Here is a 26,276-nt window from a genome sequence, read left to right as displayed (position 1 = left end):
TTCTATTTTTTTTTTTTAAAGAGGATTTATATATTGATAATTTTATCAAATCTTTTTGAACAAGTCATCATTACCAAGGTAAATAGGCAGTAATAAGAGCAATAAAGGAATTATAGATGATGTGTATTGATTATAGGTAGAATACTGCACATATGATATTCAGAAATGATACAAATGACACATTAATCTTGTTTACCCTCAGGTCCGCTTAATGCTAATCTAAGACATACTTTATCTTGTATTAGATTTTAGTCATTTCAGTGAGGTCCTTGAGATTGGCTGGTCCATGTTATATTATTATTAATAAATACATATTATACGATCTCATAATTATTTGTGGGTCAGACAACTATAGAGTAGTAGGCTTCACTGTATATAATTCACTATATATCATAACACTATATACTCAAAGAACATCATGCAGACAAGCTCAAGCTTTTTGATGATGAAGAAATCTATAGTGATCCATACTATATGTTCACAGTGGTAGGAAGGAGATGAATAGAGTAAGTAGAAGTAGTATGTACAGTAGTTGAGACTTTATAGATCAACTTAAAATTCTAACCTTAAAGCAAATGTCCACCTTTTATGTAAACTTTTTGTATGTAAGTTTTGCAGATTTAACACATTTTTAATAAAGAAAAAAATAAAGGTTTAATCAGTAAAAAAAAACTCCACAAACTTTCTGTTTAAAGCCCTGTGGGAAGAACCGCGATGCGTTGCCGCCACGGTTTTTCCCGCAGCCCTTTTATTGATGTGTGTCGTCCCATGGGGCCTTAGCCTAATTTATCACAAAAATTATTTAGATTAAAAGGACAAATATATATTCAGTGGTGAGCATTTACTTTAAAAGGATTGTTTAGGGTACATTTTTTTAGAAGTAGCTAACATTGGCGTAGAATAATAAGAGAAGCAATACTAATCTCCCCTTCCCCAGCTGCTCCTATTTCATGTTGTCTCAGTACCATGCCGGGCTTTACTTTCTGATCCCTCTTGACTTCAAGAAACTTAGTTCAGCAAACACTGCCAAATAACTAAACTGCTTTAGGCTACAGCCCCATATAGTGTCCCACAGTAAAAAAGCACTGTACGAAAAAGCACGGCGGCAACACATCACTGTTTTTTCTGCAGCATTTTTCACAATAAGTTCACAGAAGTTTCCTCTGTGGACTTTCTATTTCAATTATATCTATAAGGAAACCGCCGGTGTTTCCGCAAGTATAATTGACATGCTGCGAAAACTGCAACTGTTTATGAAAGCGTTTGCACTGCAGATTTTTTTTTTCTGCAATGTGTGGAATCCCATTCACTTTACATGGTCTGTAAACGCAATTTTTTTTTACGGTACAATTTTGCAATGTGGGGCTTTGGCCTCAAGTACATTTTGACAGACTTGAAATGCTCTAGCAAAGATAATTATGAGTTTGATAAAAAAAAACTAAATATAAATTTTTTAGCTTCACAAATTTCCTCCTTAGAAAAACATTTCTTTTCAATGTTGTTTTCTAAACTCATCCTTCACTTATTTCACACATCCTGCATTCAGCTAAAATACACAGTTCTTGCCCCAGTTCAACTCCAATGTCACTACTAAGGACATTTAAAAGTAACAGTATCAGTATAGATCCCACAGGTACTCTTCTAAATTCTGTTTACCTCAAGAAATGCTTGCCATCTCTCTTGAAACCGATGTCTTACGAAGTGTCAATTTACAACCCAATCCCAAAGCATTTCAACTTGTTTATCAGTATTCCAGAAGAAACAGTGTCAGAGGGTTAATTGAAAGCTAAGTAAGCCACATCTGCTTCTCTATTCGAAATTATCGAGTTATCTGGTCTGTCTTCAAGTAGCGCTGTTTACTGGGCATACCATGTAGTGTTCAGCATACAGGATCAATCTTAGGGGAGTGAATAATTCGATAAAGTTGCAGAATCACACACATACACACAAACTCCTAGATACACGCAAACACACACACACATTCACACAAACACCTACATACACGGACACTCACACACACACACATAGATACCCAACAAACACCTACATACAAGCAGACACACACATAGGCACACACATACCTACCCAAACATCTAGGTACACACAAACACACATACACACATACACACACATATACGCACAAATGCCTACATACATACAAACACACCATGTACACCCAAATATTACACCCACATAGTTACACATACACACACATATATTCAGTGTTAATAAATCAAAACCATTGCTTAAAGGGATTCTACCACTAAAACACATTTTTTTCTAGTTACCACGTCGGAATAGCCTTTAAAAAGGCTATTCGTCTCCTACCTGTGGAAGTGCTCTCCGCCACGCCGTTCGTTCAAAATACCGGTTTGTACCGGTATGCTAATTAGTTCTCTCGCAGCGATGGGGGCGTGCCCATCGCAGGAGCAGCGATGGGGGCGTCCCCATTGCAGCTCGAAAACCGACCGCAGCGCCGCCTCTCTGGTCTTCGGTGTCCTCCCCTTGCTTCTTCAGCGTCTGTCAGACGCCTGCGCAGTACGCTCTGTTCAGCGAAGATTGCCGAACGTACTGCGAAAACCGTACAAACCGGTATTTTGAACGAACGGCGCGGCGGAGAGCACTTCCACAGGTAGGAGATGAATCCGACGTGGTAACTAGAAAAAAATGTGTTTTAGTGGTAGAATCCCTTTAAGGAGACAAAACAGGCTCATTTAATTGAATTTTAAAGCCTAACCTATTGTCTATATACACGATGCTGAAACTCTGATGTATACATACGATACATAAAAAGCACCAAATACAGTGTACACCTGTAAAATGTAGCCTGTAAAATATAGCCTGTAAGAAGTCAAAAGTAACTGACCGTGGAAAACTGAACATGGTGACGTAAACTAGTAAGTGCCATCTGCTTGGAACTGGTTATTAAGGTGCAAGGGAGCAGAACAAGAGGTATATTCAGGTAAGAGCAGCAGAGTCTACACTGAAAATCTATTGTAATTCATCTAACTTTGGCCTACATGCTCCATTTTGCCTTACTTGCTGTAATGTTTCTGATAATTTAGGATGTACCGATAAAAAACCCATGCTACAGTGTTGTTCATGAGGATGATGTCTATTAAACATGGGCCTAGACAGTTTTGACAAATTATCTAATACTAAAAAAACGCTTATCAATTTTTCCACAGCTTGTCACTGTAATCTGTCAAGTTGCTTTCAGTGTATCGTCGCATAGAGGCCATCATTAAATCTGAGTGTTCACACAAAGAAACATATTGATGAAATTGTGCTATGGGTTTGCTTGAATATTGACTAATATATGTAATGTGAGACATTATATTACAAATGTATGTGCATGTGTGTGTGTGTGTGTGTGTGTGTGTATATATATATATATATATATATATATATATATATATATATTGTGTGTGTGTTTGTGAATCAGTACACATCTCACTTATTCTATGACACTTACCAAGTATTGTTCTCTACTTCCTATCTTAAGGAGGACCTTTGACCATTTGGGGCACATGCGGTTTAATACACCACTAGAAAACCGACAGTGAGCTGAATTCAGTGCACTATCGGCTTTCCCTTTCTGTGCCCCGGTGAAGAGCTATCTGTGCCAGTACCGTAACTCTTCACTGTCAGAAGGGCATTTCTGACAGTTAGTCAGGAACGCCTTTCCTTACAGTAGCATCTATTGTGCTGTACTGTGAGAGCAGTGAGGAATGCCTCCTCCCTCTCCTCACAGTACTCGACATACACAAGCATTATGGGGATGTTTCTCACTGCTCAATGTCATGGCTGAGCAGTAAGCAACGCCCCCTCTCACAGTACAGTGCAATAGACACTACTGTGAAGAAGGGGGTTCCTGATTGACTGTCAGAAATGCCCTTCTGACAGTGAAGAGCTAAGGTACCAGCACCGATAGCTCTTCACCAGGGGCACAGAATGTAAAGTCCTCTTTAATAACACACAGGAAGTATCTGGAAAAGTCAGCCAATCCCTGACAGTGGCAGCCCTCCTCCTCCTCCCCCATTGATTGGTATTTACAGGAATTTTATGTGTCAAGAAGGAACTAGGATGTAAAGTTTAGTTAGTGCCAAGTATTGTAATGGCTGCAGTGGAGGAACTGATAGGTACATAATGCTTCTTTGATTTTTTTTATCCTGTTTCTAAATAGTTTTAACATCTGAATTTTAATTTCAACCAGATCATCAACTGTAATATGACCCCCAAATCAACTGAATACTTACATTAAGCTAAGTTCACATCATCCTATGAAAGGATCAGAACAATGGGCCAACAAACCAATATAAGGACAGCTACAGATAGAACACTCTCCATTTTTTATCTAGATTCATTCACTGTCATGTAAAAAACAAGATGGCAGCTTTTTTTTTTTTTTATGTAGATTGTGAGCCCCATATAGGGATCACAATGTACTTTTTTTTTCCTATCAGTATGTATTTATAGAATGGGAGGAAATCCATGCAAACATGGGGAGAACATACAAACTCCTTGCAGATGTTTGTCCCTGGTGGGATTCAAACCCAAGACTCCAGCTCTGCAAAGCTGTAGTGCTAACCACTGAGCCACTGTGTTGCCCCGGCAGCTTTCTTCTTCTGTCTTGTTTGTTTTCTTTTCTTACCGAAGATAAAGTCCTGCACATGATTGTATCTTCTTTCTAAAACAATTAAGAAGACTTCCATCTTGTTTTTAATATTCCAGTGAACGATGTTGAATGTAGACAGAATGCGTTCTGTCTGATTTCATCATTATATTAAATCAGTCCACTCTTCTGATCCTATGATGGATAAGAATGGTGGCCTGATGTGAACTTAGCCTTACTGTACGTGTGAACTGTGAACTATAGATGATAAATAAAATAGGGTTGGACCTGCTTCTGCTACTGTGCTTGATCTCCTTTATTCTGAGTTGCCTTAATAACCCTTGTGAATTTATTAAAACCAAAAAACTTCTCAACTAAAAAAATTCTATAAAACAATAAACATCAAAACACATATTTTCCATTTCTATGTTACATATACAAATTTAATCTTGTTCCAGGCTCTCTGATAAACACTTAGCTGTGTTTAGATGTAACAGAAAGGAAATGATTTTGTACTTTAGCTGCCCTTAAGTGCTTTGCGGCACAGAGACGGCTACCTCCAGCAGCTGAGCTGATTTCAGGAGTCTGTATTAAATTATGCATGCACTTTTCCTCTCGCACACAAGTTCCAACAAGAGCGTATCTTGTTACCACTCACCATAAAGACATCTGGTTTTTATGGGAAACTGAGACTCCTGATAGTATTTGTGGGGAAGTAAGGAAAACATGAGTGACAGAGCTGCTCTTGATGAATGATCCTCATACTGCCGAATCTTAACATAGAATATTTTTATTTGTGCTGAGATTACTGTCCTGTAAAAGTGAGCAATTTTTCTATATAAAAAAATATGATTTGTCTTTGTCTATCTATTGATCTATCTATCTATCTATCTATCTATCTATCTATCTATCTATCTATCTATCTGGAGCTAGAAGCGTTAACCTAATTTTCAGTAATGGAGCAAAAAAAATTGCAAATTTTTTGTGCAATTTAAGTGACCATTAAGAGAATTTTTTGTAAAAATATAGTCAGGCTTTACTTCTACAACACTTTCCATTGCATGGTGTGTAGTGTTTATAGTGTTTATAGTGAGTTTCTATTGATGTAGCCATGTAGTTTTTTTTAAAATAAAACCAGACTAGGCTGTCCCCAAAGACAGACGTTGGCAGAAGGTAGAATTGAATCTTAACAAGGCCTATTGGTTGTTGCTGTAGGAGATAAGGAAGTTCTGGCAGCAGAGAATTCCCCTCTCCTCAATAAATTAAACATGCTTTCTTGGTCATGCGTGCATTTTTACGGTGTGAACGGGAAAAAATAACTGGGCCAAATCAGCATTCACTGTATTTTACTGTATGCGGACTTTGGGTAACATAAGAACCACTTGACTTCCTAGCTTTGAGACTTCCTTATCAGTGAATACAGGTTTACAGTAGGTACAAAAATAGTCGCAGAAAAATCTACAATTTCCTGTGAATTTTATCCATAATATGAAGGCTCTTTTAACTCCTTCTCACTTGGAAACTGAGACAGCAAGGAGGCAGAGCATAAAAAGTCAGGCTATATAAATGAGGAAGGCATTGCATAGAAAACAGAGAAAGACCTTTTGTAGGTCTTTTCTGAACAAGAAGAGAATGGAATCTCAAAACAAGGGATTTGTAACCTCTTCCTAGGAAATGCCAGTGGACAATCACCCTTTGCCTTGGTCCTGGTTCTGATACTCCATTCAGTTAAGTAAATATATAAAAAGTTTTTATGGATATCCTCAATGCAATGTACAAGAGATCAAACAATGTAAGATCAGACAACACAGTTGGGAAGATTTATTAATGTGGTGTTCACACTTGCACCCCTGTTCACCCTTTGGATTTCCGTCCTAAACTCTGGAAAAACTGCATAGGGAATGGCTTTCCGACAGTTTGTTTTAAAACCCATGTCCGTATGTAGCCTTTCTGCGGTTAGGGGGCATTCACACGGAGTAACGCCGGGCGTGTATCACAGCCGTACACGCCGGCGTTATGGTAGACTGCCGAACACTTCCCGTTCACTTCAATGGGAGCGCTCGTAACAGCGTCGTGAATGCCCCCTTATACTGTTTTTTTTTTTTGCATGGACATAAAGTCCTGGATGTCGGACTTTGTATCCGTGCAAGAAAAAAAAAACGGTTTCACTGCAGAGAGGCTGTATACGAACACCGACGGTTTGCTTTAAAGCCTCATTCAAATGAATGGGTTTTAAAATGGACCTCCAGCAAGCCATCCCCTATCAGTTTTTCCAGAGATTAGGACGGAACCCATTGTGCGGACAGGGGCACAAGTGTGAACGCCCCCTAAACCTGTTCTATTTTTTTAGACAAATTGTCTAGTCTAAGCTTAAGAGCTTCTTAATAATTCTAGACCTCCCCCTTCCTGGCAAGATGAAAACATTATCTCACATTCCTAATAAATGTGATTTATAGCATATAGGCCATACTGTGTACTGGAGAAAACCTGTCCTAGTGTTTCTTTGAAGTCTAGCGAGACACATTAGTCTGCGTAAAAGCTTCAGACATAAAATCATAGGATATTCGTATTCTTATTGCAACATTACTTTAGTTTCTAATTTCAAGATACACCGCAACAAGTTGGAAAATATTGGATATAGCCTTTAGGAAAAAATAAAAAAATAAAATCACAAATGAGTAATGTTAATACTGAGCATTTTAGTAGATATTTCAGGAAATCACAACAAAAAGTAATGGCATAAAAACTATTAAATAAAGATAAAGAAGTAAATGATAAACTTAAAAAAATGAAATGGAATATAATTATGGAACTACATTTTGGATATAAAATAAAATTAAAGCGATGTGTATGGTTTAGGAAACTTTCAGTGAGAATAAAGCATGAAGTAAGTTTTCACATTTGTAAAGCTTAATGATGCTGAATATACATAGAAATGATTTAAAATTACAAGCAATAAATCAAGTGAGCGAAGATGGAAGCAGAAGAACATCTTACTAATGATACTAAATTCAATTTCTAAAAACATTGCAAGTTTTTTTTTGTAAATTATATGAAACGAACCTGTTAATATAGGTCATCAAAATGATTAGTTGGGAAATGTAGTCTTAGATGAGAAATCGAAATCTTAAATGTATGTTTTCATTTTGTTAACTATCGAATTACTGAATATCAAACACTATTGCTGATGGCTTTGTGCCATCAGGGAACATTCATTAAGACCGACGTTTTGTACCAATATTTATTTTAAAATATGATTCGCTTTCATGAGATAAGCCGCAATTATTAAGAGGCAAAGGATCCTTCACAATTGTGGTGCATTTTGAGGAGTTTGTGTGAAAGAAACTGAAATCTAGTCCATTGTTCTAGAGTAAGTTATGTTTAAAGTGTACCTCCAATAGTACATGTGAATCTAAGATGCTTTGGACTATATCTCACTAAAGAAATATGTTTCAATCTCCACTTATTAGGTTGTTCTCCTTAGCTTTACTTGAGTATCTTATTTATATAGAATGTATCTCCATACTCAGCTCATACATGTAAAGCTATGGGGAAGGGAGGGGGAGAAGGAGGCTGTTAACTGCATTATTGCCACGTTATGTACAGTGGTAGAATTTTATCTTGAAAGAAAGAAGTTTCAGAGGAGAGCTCTCATTCACATAGCAGAATGTGTCTACCAGCAGCCTCCCCCTCCCCTCTGCATAGAGTTCTATGTCCATTGTTCTTGAGTAAGTTATGTTTAAAGTGTACCTCCAATAATACATGTGAATCTAAGATGCTTTGGACTGTATCTCACTAAAGAAATATGTTTCAATCTCCACTTATTAGGTTGCTCTCCTTAGTTTTACTCGAGTATCTTATTTATATAGAATTTATCTCCATACTCAGCTCATACATGTAAAGCTATGGGGCAGGGAGGTGGAGAAGGAGGCTGTTAACTGCATTATTGCCACGTTATGTACAGTGGTAGAATCTTATCTTGAAAGACACAAGTTTCAGAAGAGATTTCCCATTCACATTGTTGCAGAATGTGTCTTTACCAGCAGCCCCCCCCCCCCTTCCCCTCTGCATCGAGTTCTATGTAAAAAGGAACTGAACCTAATAAATTGAGAAGGAAACATTTTTCTAAAATAAGCCGTATTAGAAAGTTTATTATATTCACCTGTATTATTGATTTATGTTTCTTTTTTTTTTTTTTTTTAATTAAGGAGACTGTAGGCCAAATCAGCTTTTCAGTCTGGCAGAATCACTCAAATGAGCGCCTTTTGTGGTTCACTGGCCAGTGATATCACACTCATTAGGCATGTGGTTTGTTTGTTGCTCATAGTCATTCAAATAAATGGGGCTGAGTTGGAATACTAAATATAGCTGCTATACAGTGTACAGAGCTCTGCTTAGTTAGTGCAGATTTGTGGGGTTCTGAGTACTGGACTCCAACTAATTTCATTTTCATTACCTATCCTATTGATCAACATCATAATCTTAATAGACCTTCCCATACCCACACCCTGACTACTTTTTCACAAAGTGAAGCAGAAAAGAGATAACATGTATAACTAATAGAATTTGTTTTAAATTTTCCATTTCCACATCTGTAAATATTTATTTGAACCTTTTATATCAGAAGTATTATACATAGACAATTGGTGCTACAAAAGTGTTCTTTGATAGTCCATAGCTGGGAATCTGTTCCTTTTGGAATAGAAATACTAATTTGGCAATTAAATCCGCATCATGATATTAGACTTTTTAACTGAGTCATGCATGATGTTAAGGATGCTGCCCTCTAGAGGTTGGCATACGGAGTGCACTGTTCTCCTAATTACATCCTGGAGAATAGATTTGCATATTTTTTACCCAGAGTCCTTATCTGCTGAGGATGACCAGCATCTCAGTCATCTTTTACAACTACTGACGACGTATTGTATGCACCCTCATTCTTTAGTAAGTTGTTCATCTTTAGTTGCAGTGAGTATTATACAGTATGGTTGTCTAGTTTCTGCAGACTAGAAAATACTATTGTTACATAGTAAACTTTCCTTATGAAAGATTGTTTCGTATGCAGTAAATCAATTAGAAAATAATGGGCAGGAAAATCACTTTTCTCTTCAAACAGAGATTCTGCAGCAGTTACTTTTTTTTATTATAATGAACTTCTCGACAATATATAGTAGGAAATTCCAGTTTCAACACTTTAGATGCAGCTTAAAATTATGTTAATAAGCTAATAAAATTAAATAATATTATTGGATTATTTTCTTAACAACAGGTAATCAAGCAGGTTAAATGTAAAATAGCAGAATTGTCAACAGTAGAGATGAGCGAACACTAAAATGTTCGAGGTTCGAAATTCGAATCGAACAGCCACTCACTGTTCGTGTGTTCGAACGGGTTTTGAACCCCATTATAGTCTATGGGGAACATATACTCGTTAAGGGGGAAACCCAAATCCGTGTCTGGAGGGTCACCAAGTCCACTATGACACCACAGGAAATGATGCCAACACCTCTGGAATGACACTGGGACAGCAGGGGAAGCATGTCTGGGGGCATCTAACACACCAAAGACCCTCTATTACCCCAACATCACAGCCTAACAACTACACACTTTACACACTCAATACCACCTCTCTGACAGTAGGAAAACACCTTGAAACATGTGTATTTGGCACTTGCAGTGAGGAGAGCTTGTCACCAGCAGTGAATTTGGCCCTTGTAGTAAGTTGAGGTTGGCACCAACATTTGTTTTGAAAATCAGGGTGGATTGAGCCTCTAACCAGCAGAGTTGGGGCAAATTCATGGTGGAGGGAGCCTCTAAAAACCCCAGTTTGGACCAATTCATGGTGGAGGGAGCCTCTAAAAACCCCAGTTTGGACCAATTCATGGTGGAGGGAGCCTCTAAAAACCCCAGTTTGGACCAATTCATGGTGGAGGGAGCCTCTAAAAACCCCAGTTTGGACCAATTCATGGTGGAGGGAGCCTCTAAAAACCCCAGTTTGGACCAATTCATGGTGGAGGGAGCCTCTAAAAACCCCAGTTTGGACCAATTCATGGTGGAGGGAGCCTCTAAAAACCCCAGTTTGGACCAATTCATGGTGGAGGGAGCCTCTAAACAGCCCAGTTTGGGCAAATTCATGGTGGAGGGAGCCTCTAAAAACCCCAGTTTGGACCAATTCATGGTGGAGGGAGCCTCTAAAAAACCCAGTTTGGACCAATTCATGGTGGAGGGAGCTTCTAAAAACCCCAGTTTGGACCAATTCATGGTGGAGGGAGCCTCTAAAAACCCCAGTTTGGACCAATTCATGGTGGAGGGAGCCTCTAACCAGCAGAGTTGGGGGAAATCAGGGTGGAGGGAGCCTCTAACCAGCAGAGTTGTGGGAAATCAGGGTGGAGGGAGACTCTAACCAGCAGAGTTGTGGGAAAGCAGGGTGGAGGGAGCCTCTAACCAGCAGAGTTGGGGGAAATCAGGGTGGAGGGAGCCTCTAACCAGCAGAGTTGGGGGAAATCATGGTGGAGGGAGCCTAGTATTAGCAGAATTGTGCAACGCTTATGGTGGATGAGTATGAGGATGCGGAGGAATTGGAGAGGTTGAGCAGACATGGAGTTTCATGTTGGGGTGCTTTACACAGGTGGGCACAAAAATGAAGGCTCTATCCAGTGGTGGTTCATTTTTATCAAAGTGAGCCGGTCGGCACTCTCAGCTGACAGACGGGTGCGCTTGTCAGTGATGATGCCACCGGCTGCACTGAACACCCTCTCAGATAGGATGCTGGCGGCAGGACAGGACAGCACCTCCAAGGCATATAGGGCAAGTTCAAGCCACAGGTCCAACTTCGACACTCAATACGTGTAGGGCGCAGAGGGGTCGGAGAGGACAGGGCTGTGGTCGGAAAGGTATTCCCGCAACATGCGCCTATACTTCTCACGCCTGGTGACACTAGGACCCTCCGTGGCGGCACTTTGGCGAGGGGGTGCCATCAAGGTGTCCCAGACCTTAGACAGTGTGCCCCTTGTTTGTGTGGACCGGTGAGAACTTGGTCGCCTACTGGAGGAACTGCCCTCCCTGCCGCCAACGTCACATGCTGGAAACATCTCCATCATATTCTGCACCAATTGCTTGTGGCAAGCATTGATGCGATTGGCCCTCCCCTCTACCGGAATAAAAGAGGAGATGTTGTTTTTATACCGGGGGTCAAGGATAGCAAAGATCCAGTACTGGTTGTCCTCCATGATTTTGACAATACGCTTGTCGGTTGTAAAGCACCCCAACATGAACTCAGCCATGTCTGCCACATTGTTAGTTGGCATGACTCCTTTGGCCCCACCGGAAAGTTCAATCTCCATTTCCTCCTCATCGTCCATGTCTACCCATCCGCGCTGCAACAATGGGATGATTCGAAGTTGCCCGGAAGCCTCCTGTATCACCATCACATCATCGGACAACTCTTCTTCCTCCTCCTCCTCCTCCTCCTCCATTAAACGCAGTGAAGCGGACAGATGTGTGGACCTACTCTCCAGCTGTGACGGATCGGATGCTATCCCTAACTCCTCTATGTGATCTGAGTTATCCCTGATGTCAATCAGGGATTCTCTCAGAACACACAAGAGCGGGATTGTAAGGCTCACCATCGCATCCTCAGAGCTCACCCTCCTTGTGGACTCCTCAAACACCCGTAGGATGTCACAAAGGTCTCTCATCCATGGCCACTCATGGATGAGAAACTGAGGCAGCTGACTTTGTGGCACCCTAGGGTTTTGTAGCTGGTATTCCATCAAAGGTCTCTGCTGCTCAACCACTCTATTCAACATCTGAAACGTTGAGTTCCAGCGTGTGGGGACGTCGCACAACGTTATCACAAACGACCATGTCTGGGCCCAGGTGCAGCGGCTCAAACCATATTGCCGTCTCATCGAAGAGGGCATCCCTCACCTCGGAGGCAGTGTGCTGTCTGTCCCCCAAGCTGATCAGCTTCAGCACGGCCTGCTGACGTCTACCAACGCCAGTGCTGCAACGTTTCCAACTCGTAGCTGGGGTCAATCTAACAGCGGAGGAGGAGGCGGTGGCGGAGGAGGAGGCGGTGGAGGAGGAGGAGGAGGGGGGTGTTCTTCTCATGTCCCTGCCAGGAATGTTAGGCGGGGAGATGAGGTACACCGGGCCAGTTTGGGAAGCAGTCCCAGCCTCAACTACATTCACCCAGTGTGCCGTCAGTGAAATGTAGCGTCCCTGTCCGCATGCACTTGTCCACGCGTCGGTGGTCAAGTGGACCTTTGTGCAAAGCGCGGAACTAAGGGCCCGCCTGATGTTGAGTGACACGTGCTGGTGCAAGGCGGGGACGCCACACCGGGAGAAGTAGTGACAGCTAGGGACGGCATAGCGAGGTGCCGCAGTTGCCATCAGGTCCAGGAAGGCGGGAGTTTCAACAAACCGGAACGCCAACATCTCCTGGGCCAGTAGTTTAGCGATGTTGGCGTTCAAGGCTTGCGCGTGTGGGTGGTTAGCAGTGTATTTCTGCCGCCGCTCCAATGTCTGAGAGATGGTGGGTTGTTGTAAAGAAGCGCCTGATGGTGCCTTTGATGGTGCAGGAGAAGGAGATAAGACAGGAACAGGGGAGGATGAGGAAGAAGTCAACAAAGTGGCGGAGGCAGATGAAGTGGTGTCCTGGCTCGTCCTCTAGAGTGCATCGCCAGCACAGTCAGCAGTGGCAGTGGCAGAGGCAGAGGCAGAGGCAGTGGCAGTGGCGTGAACGGCAGGCGGCCTTTGTCCTGCCGTTGCTGCCTGCCACTGATTCCAGTGCTTGGATTCCAAATGACGGCGCATTGAAGTGGTGGACAGGTTGCTCTTCTCAGAGCCCCTAATCAATTTCGAGAGGCAAATTGTGCAGACAACACTATATCTGTCCTCGGCGCATTCCTTGAAAAAACTCCACACCTTCGAGAAACGTGCTCTCGAGGTGGGAGTTTTTCGGGGCTGGGTACGAACTGGAACATCTTGGGAGATTCCGGGTGTGGCCTGGCTTCGCCTAAGCTGCTGACCTCTGCCTCTAGCTACCCTTTTTGGTGCTGCACCTGCCTCAACATCCACACTACTTTCCCCGCTTGACATCCCCCCTGTCCAGGTCGGGTCAGTGTCCTCATCATCCACCACTTCCTCTTCCAACTCCTGTCTCATCTCCTCCTCCCGCACAATGCGCAGGTCAACTGGATGCCCTGACGGCAACTGCGTCACATCATCGTCGATGAGGGTGGGTTGCTGGTCATCCACCACCAAATCGAACGGAGATGGAGGAGACTCTAGTGTTTGAGCATCTGGACACAGATGCTCCTCTGTTAGGTTCGTGGAATCGTGACGTGGAGAGGCAGGTTGAGGGACAATGAAAGGAGCGGAGAACAGCTCTGGGGAGCAGGAACAGTTGGGGTTATTGTTCTGTGAAGCTTGGGAATTTTGGGAGGAAGGAGGACAAGACTGTTGGGTAATAGGAGGAGAGGAGGCAGAGTCTGACTGGCTGCTGGACAATGTGCTGTAAGCGTTATCCGACAGCCGTTGCAAGACCTGTTCCTGGTTCTCGAGCCTACTAAGGTTTGTACCCTGCAGTTTAGTTAATGTGGCAAGCAACCCTGGCACTGTGGAGTGGCGCAATGCTTACTGCCCCACAGGAGTAGGCACGGGACGCCCTGTGGCTTCACTGCTATCTTGCTCCCCAGAACCATTCCCCCGACCTCGCCCACGGCCTCGTCCACGTCCCTTTCCGGGAGCCTTGCGCATTTTGAATTCCCAGTCAGAAACTGGCACTATATAGCAGTAGCAAGAAATGAGGGTATTTGTAACCTCAATATATTCTTTGAATTCCCAGTCAGACAATGGCACTATATAGCAGTAGCAAAAATTGTGGGTGCACGTAACCCCAATATATTCTTTGAATTCCCAGTCAGAAACTGGCACTATATGGCAGTAGCAAGAAATGAGGGTATTTGTAACCCCAATATATTCTTTGAATTCCCAGTCAGACAATGGCACTATATACCAATAGCAAAAATTGTGGGTGCACGTAACCCCAATATATTCTTTGAATTCCCAGTCAGACAATGGCACTATATGGCAGTAGCAAAAATTGTGGGTGCACGTAACCCCAATATATTCTTTGAATTCCCAGTCAGACAATGGCACTATATACCAGTAGCAAAAATTGTGGGTGCACGTAACCCCAATATATTCTTTGAATTCCCAGTCAGAAACTGGCACTATATGGCAGTAGCAAGAAATGAGGGTATTTGTAAACCCAATATATTCTTTGAATTCCCAGTCAGAAACTGGCACTATATGGCAGTAGCAAGAAATGAGGGTATTTGTAACCCCAATATATTCTTTGAATTCCCAGTCAGACAATGGCACTATATGGCAGTAGCAAAAATTGTGGGTGCACGTAACCCCAATATATTCTTTGAATTCCCAGTCAGAAACTGGCACTATATGGCAGTAGCAAGAAATGAGGGTATTTGTAAACCCAATATATTCTTTGAATTCCCAGTCAGACAATGGAACTATATAGCAGTAGCAAAAATTGTGGGTGCACGTAACCCCAATATATTCTTTGAATTCCCAGTCAGACAATGGCACTATATACCAGTAGCAAAAATTGTGGGTGCACGTAACCCCAATATATTCTTTGAATTCCCAGTCAGACAATGGCACTATATAGCAGTAGCAAAAATTGTGGGTGCACGTAACCCCAATATATTCTTTGAATTCCCAGTCAGACAATGGCACTATATACCAGTAGCAAAAATTGTGGGTGCACGTAACCCCAATATATTCTTTGAATTCCCAGTCAGACAATGGCACTATATAGCAGTAGCAAGAAATGAGGGTATTTGTAACCCCAATATATTCTTTGAATTCCCAGTCAGACAATGGCATTATATAGCAGTAGCAAAAATTGTGGGTGCACGTAACCCCAATATATTCTTTGAATTCCCAGTCAGAAACTGGCACTATATGGCAGTAGCAAGAAATGAGGGTATTTGTAACCCCAATATATTCTTTGAATTCCCAGTCAGACAATGGCACTATATAGCAGTAGCAAAAATTGTGGGTGCACGTAACCACAATATATTCTTTGAATTCCCAGTCAGAAACTGGCACTATATGGCAATAGCAAGAAATGAGGGTATTTGTAACCCCAATATATTCTTTGAATTCCCAGTCAGACAATGGCACTATATGGCAGTAGCAACAATAGTGGGTGTATATAGCCCCAATCCTATTGCTAGGGGACTTGCAGGGTATTTCTGAGGTGAAGGTGGGGGGGGGGGCACACCGTTGGAACGGGGATTTGGGGTGTATATATGGGGTATACGGGAATACACTGACAGTGTATTCCATTCAGGATCCTGGGAAAGCTGGGTTGCGGCGATTGAGCCCGTCAGTGCCACGTTACACTGACAAGCTTCTCCCTGGAATTTAGCTCTTACAAGAGCTGTTGTGGTTGTCTTCTCCTTCCTATCCTAGCCTGTCCCTGCCTACCCAGAATCTAAGCCCTAGCTAGCTGGACGGAAACCTCCGTCCTCGGTGAATTGCAAGCTCAGAATGACGCGAACCTGGGCGGCGCTGTTCTTTTAAATTAGAGGTCACATGTTTTCAGCAGCCAATGGGTTTTGCCTACTTTTTTCAACGTCACCGGTGTCGTAGTTCCTGTTCCACCTACCCTGCGCTGTTATTGGAGCAAAAAAGGCGCCAGGGAAGGTGGGAGGGGAATCGAGTAATGGCGCACTTTACCACGCGGTGTTCGATTCGATTCGAACATGCCGAACAGCCTAATATCCGATCGAACATGAGTTCGATAGAACACTGTTCGCTCATCTCTAGTCAACAGTAAAAGAAAAATGTAGCATATTTTCCTCTCTGAACTATATGTTTATGCTCCAGGCAGCTGTATTATAAAAAAAAAAAAAAGTGTGCATCAAATTCTGGTTAGTAAATTTGAACACCCACCCCATGCACTGGACACTGCTGATACCGTATCTAGTAATTGGCACCACTAGAGTCTAGGAGAATAGTTTTTAGGTTTCTCGTTAAGTTAATGATAAGACAATGATTTGTCACCATGGTAACAGATATCATTGTGTTAGTAGCTGACTCTGTCCATGTACAATGCCAGGCATGACCTTAACTAACATTTTATATGTGGGCATCTTCCCAGGGAAGAAAACATTTCCGCAGAGTACTGTATGTTGAATACAATAGTACTGAATGAATACTTAATATATAGCACATATACTACAGTACTTGGATATGAAGTTGTTATTTGACCATCAGATTGTAGCTAAATAACAGATTTCAGCTTAAAAGTAATGGTAAGAAACACAGATATTCCTATTGAATCTTATCTTATCTTCTTATACTATACTAGTATTATAAATGTGAAAGTTTGTGTGTTTCTCACTCGATCTCGCAAAAACGGCGTAATGGATTTGGATGAAATTTGGCAAATAGATAGTTTGTAACCTCAATTAACACTTAGGCAGCTTCTTATCCCAGTAAATGACGTGGCTTCATGACTGTTATGAATTTATGTTCATATACTATATTAAATTCCTCTTGCCAGCAGCTAATTGCAGGTTGCTGATAAAGCCAGGTCTGTTATCTCTCTATGTAAACACACAAATAATACTGAGTCCATTGTGAACAAGTATTTGCATATTATCGGATCTGCTCCAGTGCTGAGACACTGACATGGGAAAACCCCTTTACTCCAAATTGGCAGTTTACCAATTTTAAACATGCTGAGGAAAAGAAAATCTAATTTGTTGCAAAATTCTAAAGCCACGAGAGCTATGAAGGTAGGCAGAAGTCACAGAGTTCTCCTCAAGTGGAGCTCAGGAGGAATGAGCAAGCTATGCATCAAGCGCCTCTTAGAGCAGCCGAAATGCCGGAGCAGGTGGATCATCGATGTCAACAACACAATCATTATATGGCATTAGAGATGAGCGAGTACTATTTGAAATGGTAGTTTCGAATAGCACGCTCCCATAGGAATGAATTGGAGGGGGTTAAGTGTCAGCTGTGTGCTGACTGCATCCATTCATTCCTATGGAAGCGTGCTATTCGAAACTACCATTTCAAATAGTACTCGATCGTCTGTATATGGCATCCCATAGAGCTGCTGAGATGCCAGAACAATCACAGGAATGGTGTGAGGAACAAGTTCAGCGATAGGGCAGCTTGGGAGCTGCTGAAATGCTGGAGCAGGTGGAACATCAATGCCAACAACATGCTCATTATATGGCATCTCAGCCAGCTGCTGAGATTCTGAAACAATCACAAGCATGGCACAAGGAACAAGTTCAGCAGCAGGACAGCTGGAGAACTGCCAAAACTCCAGAGCAGGCGAACCATCGATGGCAGCAATTGTTGAATATAGGCAGATCATCAACAACAACAACATGCAGACAAAGTTGTGGGCAGAGGCTAGTATTGAATAAAACATACCAAGGAAATAGGCAAGCAGTCAGTTTTGGCTATTTCTGTAGCTCTTGTGCAGGTGAATAAAGAAGCATGCACATGTATGGCCCTTCTCCATTCACTTTTGGGAACAGGCAGATTTAAGTTATATGCAGTTTCCATAGGTGGGACCAGCATTTATGTATTTATAACATATCCAATGGATTTATGGCTAAATATTGACATAGGACTACCCCTTTAAGTAATATTAATGGTTTTGTATATGGTTATTTCACGATTTCATAACTAATTTGTAATTGTTTAATTTGGCCACAGCAAAAAAATTGTAAAATCCCAATGTAAATATGATGAAAAATATTTCATTTGATACCAGTGGGATTCATTTTGACGATAATAGTGCTTTTGCATTACATATGCTTTAGCTTTGTGGTTAAAAAAAGCTATTGTAAATAAATGGAGTCTCCAGTTCAAGGTTTGGGAATCAGGAAGCGGTTTGGGGATTATGTGCTGAGGTTTAACCACAGCAGCGAAATCCAAGCAAAAGAACTTTAGTACAATTGCATGTAAAAGTTAGTATATACTATGTAGTTCTATCAAATGTGACATTAATTAGCCAAGGGTAATAAATGATTCTAGCAGCTGGTATGTGCAACAGCGATATAGCGGTGTTATTTCACAATTTAGACTCTTTGGGAGATTCCATATTTTTAGATTTTTAGTTTAACCCCTTAATGACTAATCTTGTTTGGCTTTAAGGAACATTTGGATTATTTTGCTTTGGTTCACAACATTCTGTTAGCTCTAAATGATATATTTATCCATCTATATTGCTTTTTAGGATTTTTTTTTTGCATGAGTAGTTTTAGAGAAGGTTTTCTAATAGCAAAATGCACTAAGAGTAATTCTGTCATAGTTTATACATTTTTCTTAACAATGTTTATCATAGTTAATGGAATAACTTTCATGTCCTTGTTATTGCATATCATTGATTATTATATCATTACTAGAGATGAGCGAGTAGTACTCGATCGAGTAGGTATTCGATCGAATACTATGGTATTCGAAATAATCGTACTCGATCGAGTACCACTCGCTGTTTGAATGTAAAAGTTTGATGCAGAACCAGCATTGAGTGGCCGATTGCTATACAGTTGGCCAATAAATGCTGGTTCTTCTCCTACCTTTAGAAGTCTTCTCCGTGCAGCTTCCCCGCAGCGTCTTCCGGCTCTTCATTCACTCTGTCAGGCATCGGGCATGAGCAGAGCCGACTGCGCATGTCCACTTGTAGTGCGGGCATGTGCAGTCGGCTCTGCCAGATGCCTGGCAGAGTGAATTCAGGGCCGGAAGACGCCACAGGGACACTGCAAGGAGAAGACTGCATGGAGGATCCAGCCCGACCCTCACTCGTGGACTTGGTAAGTATAATTTGATCGAACGTTGCCTACCCCTGAAACGAGCATTTTCTCCCCATAGACTATAATAGGGTTCGATATTCGATTCGAGTAGTCGAATATTGAGGGGCTACTCGAAACGAATATCGAACCTCGAACATTTTACTGTTCGCTCATCTCTAATCATTACATATTTTACCTTCTTTTCCAGTCCCAGTAGAGGACATTTATTTTAATGTTTCATCTATAATATTCTGTTATATGTCTGTATGACATTACAATACATTATAGCTCACAACTCCAACTTAAAACAAGTTGGGATGATATGTAAGAATACAATTAATAGGAAATCTCATATAACCATATTCTATTCACAGTAGACCAAAAAAACACATATCAGAAGCTGACAGATATTTTTTCAATTTCATTTGAAATTGACACATCTCAAAAAAGTTGGGACAAGGACATGTCTACCATTTTGTAGCATCCCCTCTTCTGTTTACAACCGTGTGTAAACGTCTGGAAATTTTTGTAATTTTGAGGAATGTTGGCCCATTTTTTTGTCTGATGTATAATCCTAGAAACTTAACAGTCCTGGGTCTTCATTGCTGCATTTCACTTTTCTAATGTTCAAAATGTTTTCTATTGGTGAAAGATCTGCACTACAGGAAAGGCTATTTCAGCACCAGACTCGCCTTCTGTGAAGCCATGCTGTTGTGATAGATTCAGTATGTGGTTTTGCATTGTTTTGCTGAAAGAGACATTGTCTGTATGGGAGTATAAGTTGTTCTAAAACCTCTATATACTGTTTGGCATCAATAGTGTAAATTTCCCATTCCATGCAACCCCATACTGTACTGTCAGAGATGTAGGCTTTTGAACTGAGCACTGATATCAAGCTGAATTGTACGTCTTCTGTTGAGTCCACAGGGCACAGTGTCCATGGTTACCACAAAACAATTCACATTTTTATTCATCTGACCACAGAACAGTTTTCCACTTTGTTTCAGTCCATCTTAAATGAACCAAGAAAAGACAGTAGCCTTTCTAGATTGTGTTGATATATCGCTTTCAATGATACAGCTTTAACTTGCATTTGTGGATTGCACATCAAACTATGTTCACATACAATGATTTCTAGACATATTCCTGCACACCTGAGTTGATTGGCATTACTGATTCATGCTTGTTTTTAAAGGGGATGACAACTGGAGGTCATAGATGTCATTACTTTCTGTGGTTGGTGTTCTGTCTGGATTTGCATGGTATGTTGTGTCTGGATGCCATTGTGCTATCAAGTTTTCTAGATCTGTGCTTGCTGTCATTCATTCTGTTACTTCTAGAGGATAAAACTCTGACCATGGTCATGTGATTTACAGTCCAGGGTCATGTGATGAGCACACAGGTGCCACTCGTTATAGTCACAGCACAATAATCAGACATCTGCCTGGTAATCAGCTGTGCACCTGTGTGCTCATCACATGACCATGGACCATAAATCACATGACCATGGTCAGAGTTTTTTCCTCTAGAAGTAACAGAATGAATGACAGCAAGCCGAAATCTAGAAAACTGTGAGGAATTGATACAGAAAGTATATTGGAAAATTGTATATCTTTTTATTGTACATTTGTTTGGTCTGAAAGTGGCCAACCCCTTTAAGTAGATGGCTGAGTAAATGACCGGTATTGCATGACTTGAAGCAATCAGGCACTTTTCCCAATCGACAAGCTCAAAAGCAAATTATCTGTCCTTTATTGAACTTTAGTTCATTTAGCCTATTTTACTCCCAATCTTTTTGTATGATATCTTTGCCAATTTTCTACTTTGTTTGTTGTGGATGTTCATGGGCAGTGGAAGGGGAAAATCCGAACATCTCCTGTTAAAGAGGTTGTTCCAGTGTACCATCAAGAAACCCCATCGACTTTTGCTTAGAAAGAATGCCACATAAAGATATTTCTACCCTGACTGTTCTTTTGTCTGGACATGTCCAGATATGAATATCAAGAGTTAAACTGCTTTTCTCAATACAATATTGTTTCTTGACAATTAATCACAAGGTGATATGCTAATTATATTATTAATGTCAATGGGTGAACACACAATGGGGTAATTTGCAGATTCAAGGATTTGGTTATTATTGTGATTAATTGATTTCAAGATAGATTGGAATCCTTACCAAATTCAATTATGGACACTTCCATTTGCAAATGGTATGTCTGGTATTGCAGGTCAGCTCCTTCCACTTCAATGGAGCTGATCTGCAATGCCAGGCACAAATCACAGACATGCACAGAGCTGTTTCTAGGAGAAAGGAGACATTTTTCATATGCTCCAAATGTCCAGATCTCCATCTTATTTGCAACCACTGCTACTTCGAAGGTCATCTTACATTTCATTCCATTTTTTTGCAATAAAATAGCTAAAAATTACAGTTCTACTTAGAGTGATATACGGCATTGTTAGACTGTGTTTTGTGAAATATTGTGTAAATTATGTATACTCCTCCTCCCCAAAATATTCTAATTACTTGGATAAAGTAATACTAATAATAATTGGTTGCATTGTATTATTTTAAAGATTTAGGGGATTACTCAGAGAGATGCAAAAATCCTGTTTTGGCTCATCCACAGAAAAACTCCAATTTAATTAATTTCCCCTGTGGCGCATATGCTCTAGAATCATTATTTGGTTTACTTTGTGCCAGAGAGTCATGAAAAAATAAATTAACAATCTTTTTTTTCTAAAATTTTAATGGCAAAGAATTTATCTCAATGTATGGGGTTTTTCTATGTAATATTTTGACAATTACACTACATTATAATGCTAACATTATTTAAACAATCTTTATTTAACATCAGAGTTATTATATAGATATGTGTATATAATTTGTGTTATATTGTTTAGCTGTATACATACTATATAGAGTTTTTCCCCAGCAATCGATACAGTCTTAAAAATAATGCAATGCTTGATTCAGGAAATATATTTGCCAATGTGCAGTGTGGAGACGTCACCATCACACTTACAGAATATGAGCTTGTTGGCCACACTACTAGAAAGCTATGGGCAGTAATATGGAGTGGGGCTCCATCTGCAGCTGTGATCATCTCATGACTTGTGATAATCTCTTGATCTTCTATGACTGTGATCATCTCATGATCTTCTATGACAATATTTCCTATATGTTGGAACGTATTTGTAAGAATTTTTACTTATTCAGTTAAAAAAGCATTTATGAGATCAAATAATGTTGTTGAATTACAAGGTCTGGTTCAACTTCAGTGTTCAAGCTTAACCCTAAGGTTGGGTTTGGTTGGGTTCAGGGCTCTGTGCAGGCCACTCAAGTTTCTCTTCATCAAACTCATCAAACCATATCTTTATAGATCTAGTTTGGAACTTGAGGGTATAGTCATGCTAAAATGGGAAGCAACATTCTTAACCTATTGTCACAAAAATAGAAGGTACATTTGTCTAAGTGGCCAAGACTAAAGCATAAAGGACAGACCCTTATTATTATTAGAGATGAGCGAGTACTGTTCGGATCAGCCGATCCAAACAGCACGCTCCATAGAAATGAATGCATGCACCTGGTACTTCCGCTTTAATGGCGGCCGGCCGCTTAACCCCCCACGTGCCGGCTACGTCCTTTCATTTCTATGCGAGCGTGCTGTTCGGATCGGCTGATCCGAACAGTACTCGCTCATCTCTAATTATTATCCTTCTTCAAAATTTACAGTAGACACTGTGAATTCAGGTAAACACTTAAAGCATTCAAGTGATCCAACAATCACAAACATCTTTAGAGATGCAGGTGCATATTTATCTGTTTACGAGATTTCTGTATGGATTAGCACTAAAAAATGGTACCCATTATTTTCAAAATAATAAGGAATGGATTTATTGGACAATCTTGACACTTCAACAGAGTATTGCCCCTTTGTGGATGACAAGCATTATAATGGTCTCTTAAGCCCCATACACAGTATAATGTCTTGACCCTCCTACATACTATAATGCCTTGTTATGCCCATTTACACTTTAGAAATGGCAGTTGACTATTTAACAAGTAAATAGCTGCCACCATGTAACTCTCAGTCATCTCATGAATGAGTTAACTTAAAAAAGCAAGAAGACAGATATTTTTATACTCCGCTGGCTAACAAGGGGTTGTTTCCAGTCTTCACCTGACCATGAGAATGAATCACCATTACAATAGTAAAAAAAAGTTCCTGCATTTGGGAGCACCAATCCTTGGAAGTGCACAACAAATGTGGTATATCTTGGGGCCCACTGCAGCCAAACAATTAACATTAAAATGGTCTTTTAAACCCCACACACACAGTATATTGCCTATTTTTGGCTCCCCCGGACACAGTAATTCCCTGTTATGCCCACACCACAGTATGTTAATGTAATATCCCACTTTAAAATGGCAGCCATTAATTTAACTAGTAACGCATGCTGTCTCTTTTTGCTGTCTCTTATCCTAAGAAATTTGGTGAATCTTCAGATGATCCCAGCAAGCTACAGTTTTAGACACTTTGTGGTGCATTGAACCAGATTTTGGCACATCGTTGAGGATTAGGAAAATCACAAACCTAGTAAATGAAGCAAAATATTTATCAAGTGCAGTGGAACACCTTTAGAAATATTTCTAGGTTTCAGACTGAGAGCTGAACGATTATACAATGCAAATTTATGTTAATCATAGACCATATGGTTGTATTCTGATGTCACTTCCAGAGGCAGAGTGGTATCCTGGAGAGAGGGATGTAACAGGTTTTTTTTTATTTTTAATGAAAAAAAACAACAAATAATGTAACAGACCAGTTATTTAGTTTATTCCATCCTATCTAGGTATTGTATAACAGAAAGACAGAAAAGCTAAACTTTAAGATGAATAGTTTTATTTAATTTAAAGCTGGATGTCTGAATAATAAGAATAAATCTTGGCAGGACTCCTAGTAGGTACAGTAAGAGTCCTGCATATCTTGCCCAAGCAGGTTGGTTAGCAGATCTTGTATCAGACTGTTGTGCACCGTGGGAAGGAAAGCGCCATATCCTATAAACCTAGCACAGAGCTCAGCTTCTATACTTTTATCATACTGTAGTCTTCTCTAAGAAAGAACAGTATAAATCACCTGACTCACTTGCATTAAACAAGAAAGAATTGGCAGATTTTGCTTTATTCTTTCCCAGCCAGTTTTGTGTTTTATCTAAGGTGGTTCTATCTCCACTTGTGTGGCACAAGTACAAATGGTCAATGGGGCTTGATAGTTATTGCCACCTGGATGAAGCTGCAAATAACAGAACAAAGTGCTGCTGTAGACAGTACTTAATGTTAAATAGGATTATAACACTTTAAGTAAAACAATAACACTTTATATTAGTTTGCCATCAAGTTAATGAGCAAACAGCTTTTAATGAATCTAGTCCTTGATTCTCTAGAAGTCTCAACCCTACGTTCTTCAAAGAATGGGGATATTGGCCTATAGTACGGATCATTTAACATCCTTTGCTTACAATGTGAGGAGCAAAAAGATCTCCTTCTTAATTAGATTTTATAATGATGTTCTTGAGTCGAGTAGATAGAATGTGCTTATTAGGCAAGGCTTTAAGTGTTCAGTGAAGTGCCCTGCACCCTCATTACTAATAATCCCCTATTGACCTGTTCTTAACAGAGGTATGTAATTGTAATATTGATATGCTTTCACAGTGTGGCACTCATTCGTGACATTATCTATTACATGTTTAAGGAGAATTTATGGAATTTTCACATTTTCACAACATGGTATGGAAAGGACAATTTTCAGGCAAGTGGTCATTATTTATAATCATAGACAAAGGCAAAGTAATGGGGGGTGAAGAACAGTATTCACATAATTTTACATTGAGGCCCAGTGAGGAAAAAATATCCTTTATAAAAGTGACTTAGTGATATGTCATAGGTTTTTATTAGTGAGGGTGCCAATGCTGAGACTCACATGGATTGCTAACACAAAGGATATCCAAGCAATTGGTGCAGACTCTTAGACTTTGTAGAGAGTAAACAGGGCCAGTCAGACATAAAGGGGCACAGCATTAAAACCACACACCCAAGATGGGTTGGTTACAGATTTTCCAAAAATTGTAGGTTTGGATGAACCCAACATTCTTTGAGTTCACCACCAATGAATCACTATTATGCTCCAAGGTCTCTTCAAGGGAGGTGCAACAAAATAATAAACGCTGATACTTACCTCTCCTGGGCTCACTTTTGGTATTCCCCATCCTCATTGGGCCTCTTCTAGTCTCTTCTGTGATGTCATGGTGCCTTCGGTGCCTCATTGATCATTTGAGATATTCTCTGGGACCTGTGACACCACAGCAGAGGCTGAGAGAGGCCCAAAGACAACAGATAACATCCATCAGGAGATCCATGATGGAATCTATTAAAGTGGAAAAGAAGATATAGCACCGTATTAAAGCACAGCCCTAGCCAATGTATACCCATTACTTTCATTGTAAAGTCCATAGAGATTTTATGATATTTAGGAATTGTTCATGTAAGTGTGTTTTATCTCGTTAGAATATTTTTCTAAAGAAAAAAACATTAGTATAATGTTTTTCTTCTATTTTTTTTCTTTAGAAAATAGTAATGGAAAGTATAAGAGTGAGTCATTATACACCATGGCATGACAAATACATGACATTACAGGTGTCACTTTTGGTGCCATCCCTAAAAATCTATGCCAGCTATGAACTACCCTCTGTGCCAGAGAAGATCTGAAAATGCCAGTCTTCATAAGTATTCCCCAATGTGATTTCCA

At 40.4% G+C, this 26,276-nt stretch overlaps 1 protein-coding gene across 1 annotated transcript in view; it reads left to right on the top strand.

Annotated features, from left to right (window-relative positions):
* Positions 1-26,276, top strand: part of RBMS3 (RNA binding motif single stranded interacting protein 3) — a 508,182-nt gene that overhangs the window by 125,621 nt on the left and 356,285 nt on the right. The gene's annotated exons all lie outside the window — the stretch shown is intronic.

This window comes from Leptodactylus fuscus, chromosome 4 (genome assembly GCF_031893055.1).
Source record: "Leptodactylus fuscus isolate aLepFus1 chromosome 4, aLepFus1.hap2, whole genome shotgun sequence".
Classification (NCBI taxonomy): Eukaryota; Metazoa; Chordata; class Amphibia; order Anura; family Leptodactylidae; genus Leptodactylus; species Leptodactylus fuscus.
Note: the sequence above shows the minus strand (reverse complement) of the source record. Positions and strands in the feature narration are given on the sequence as shown.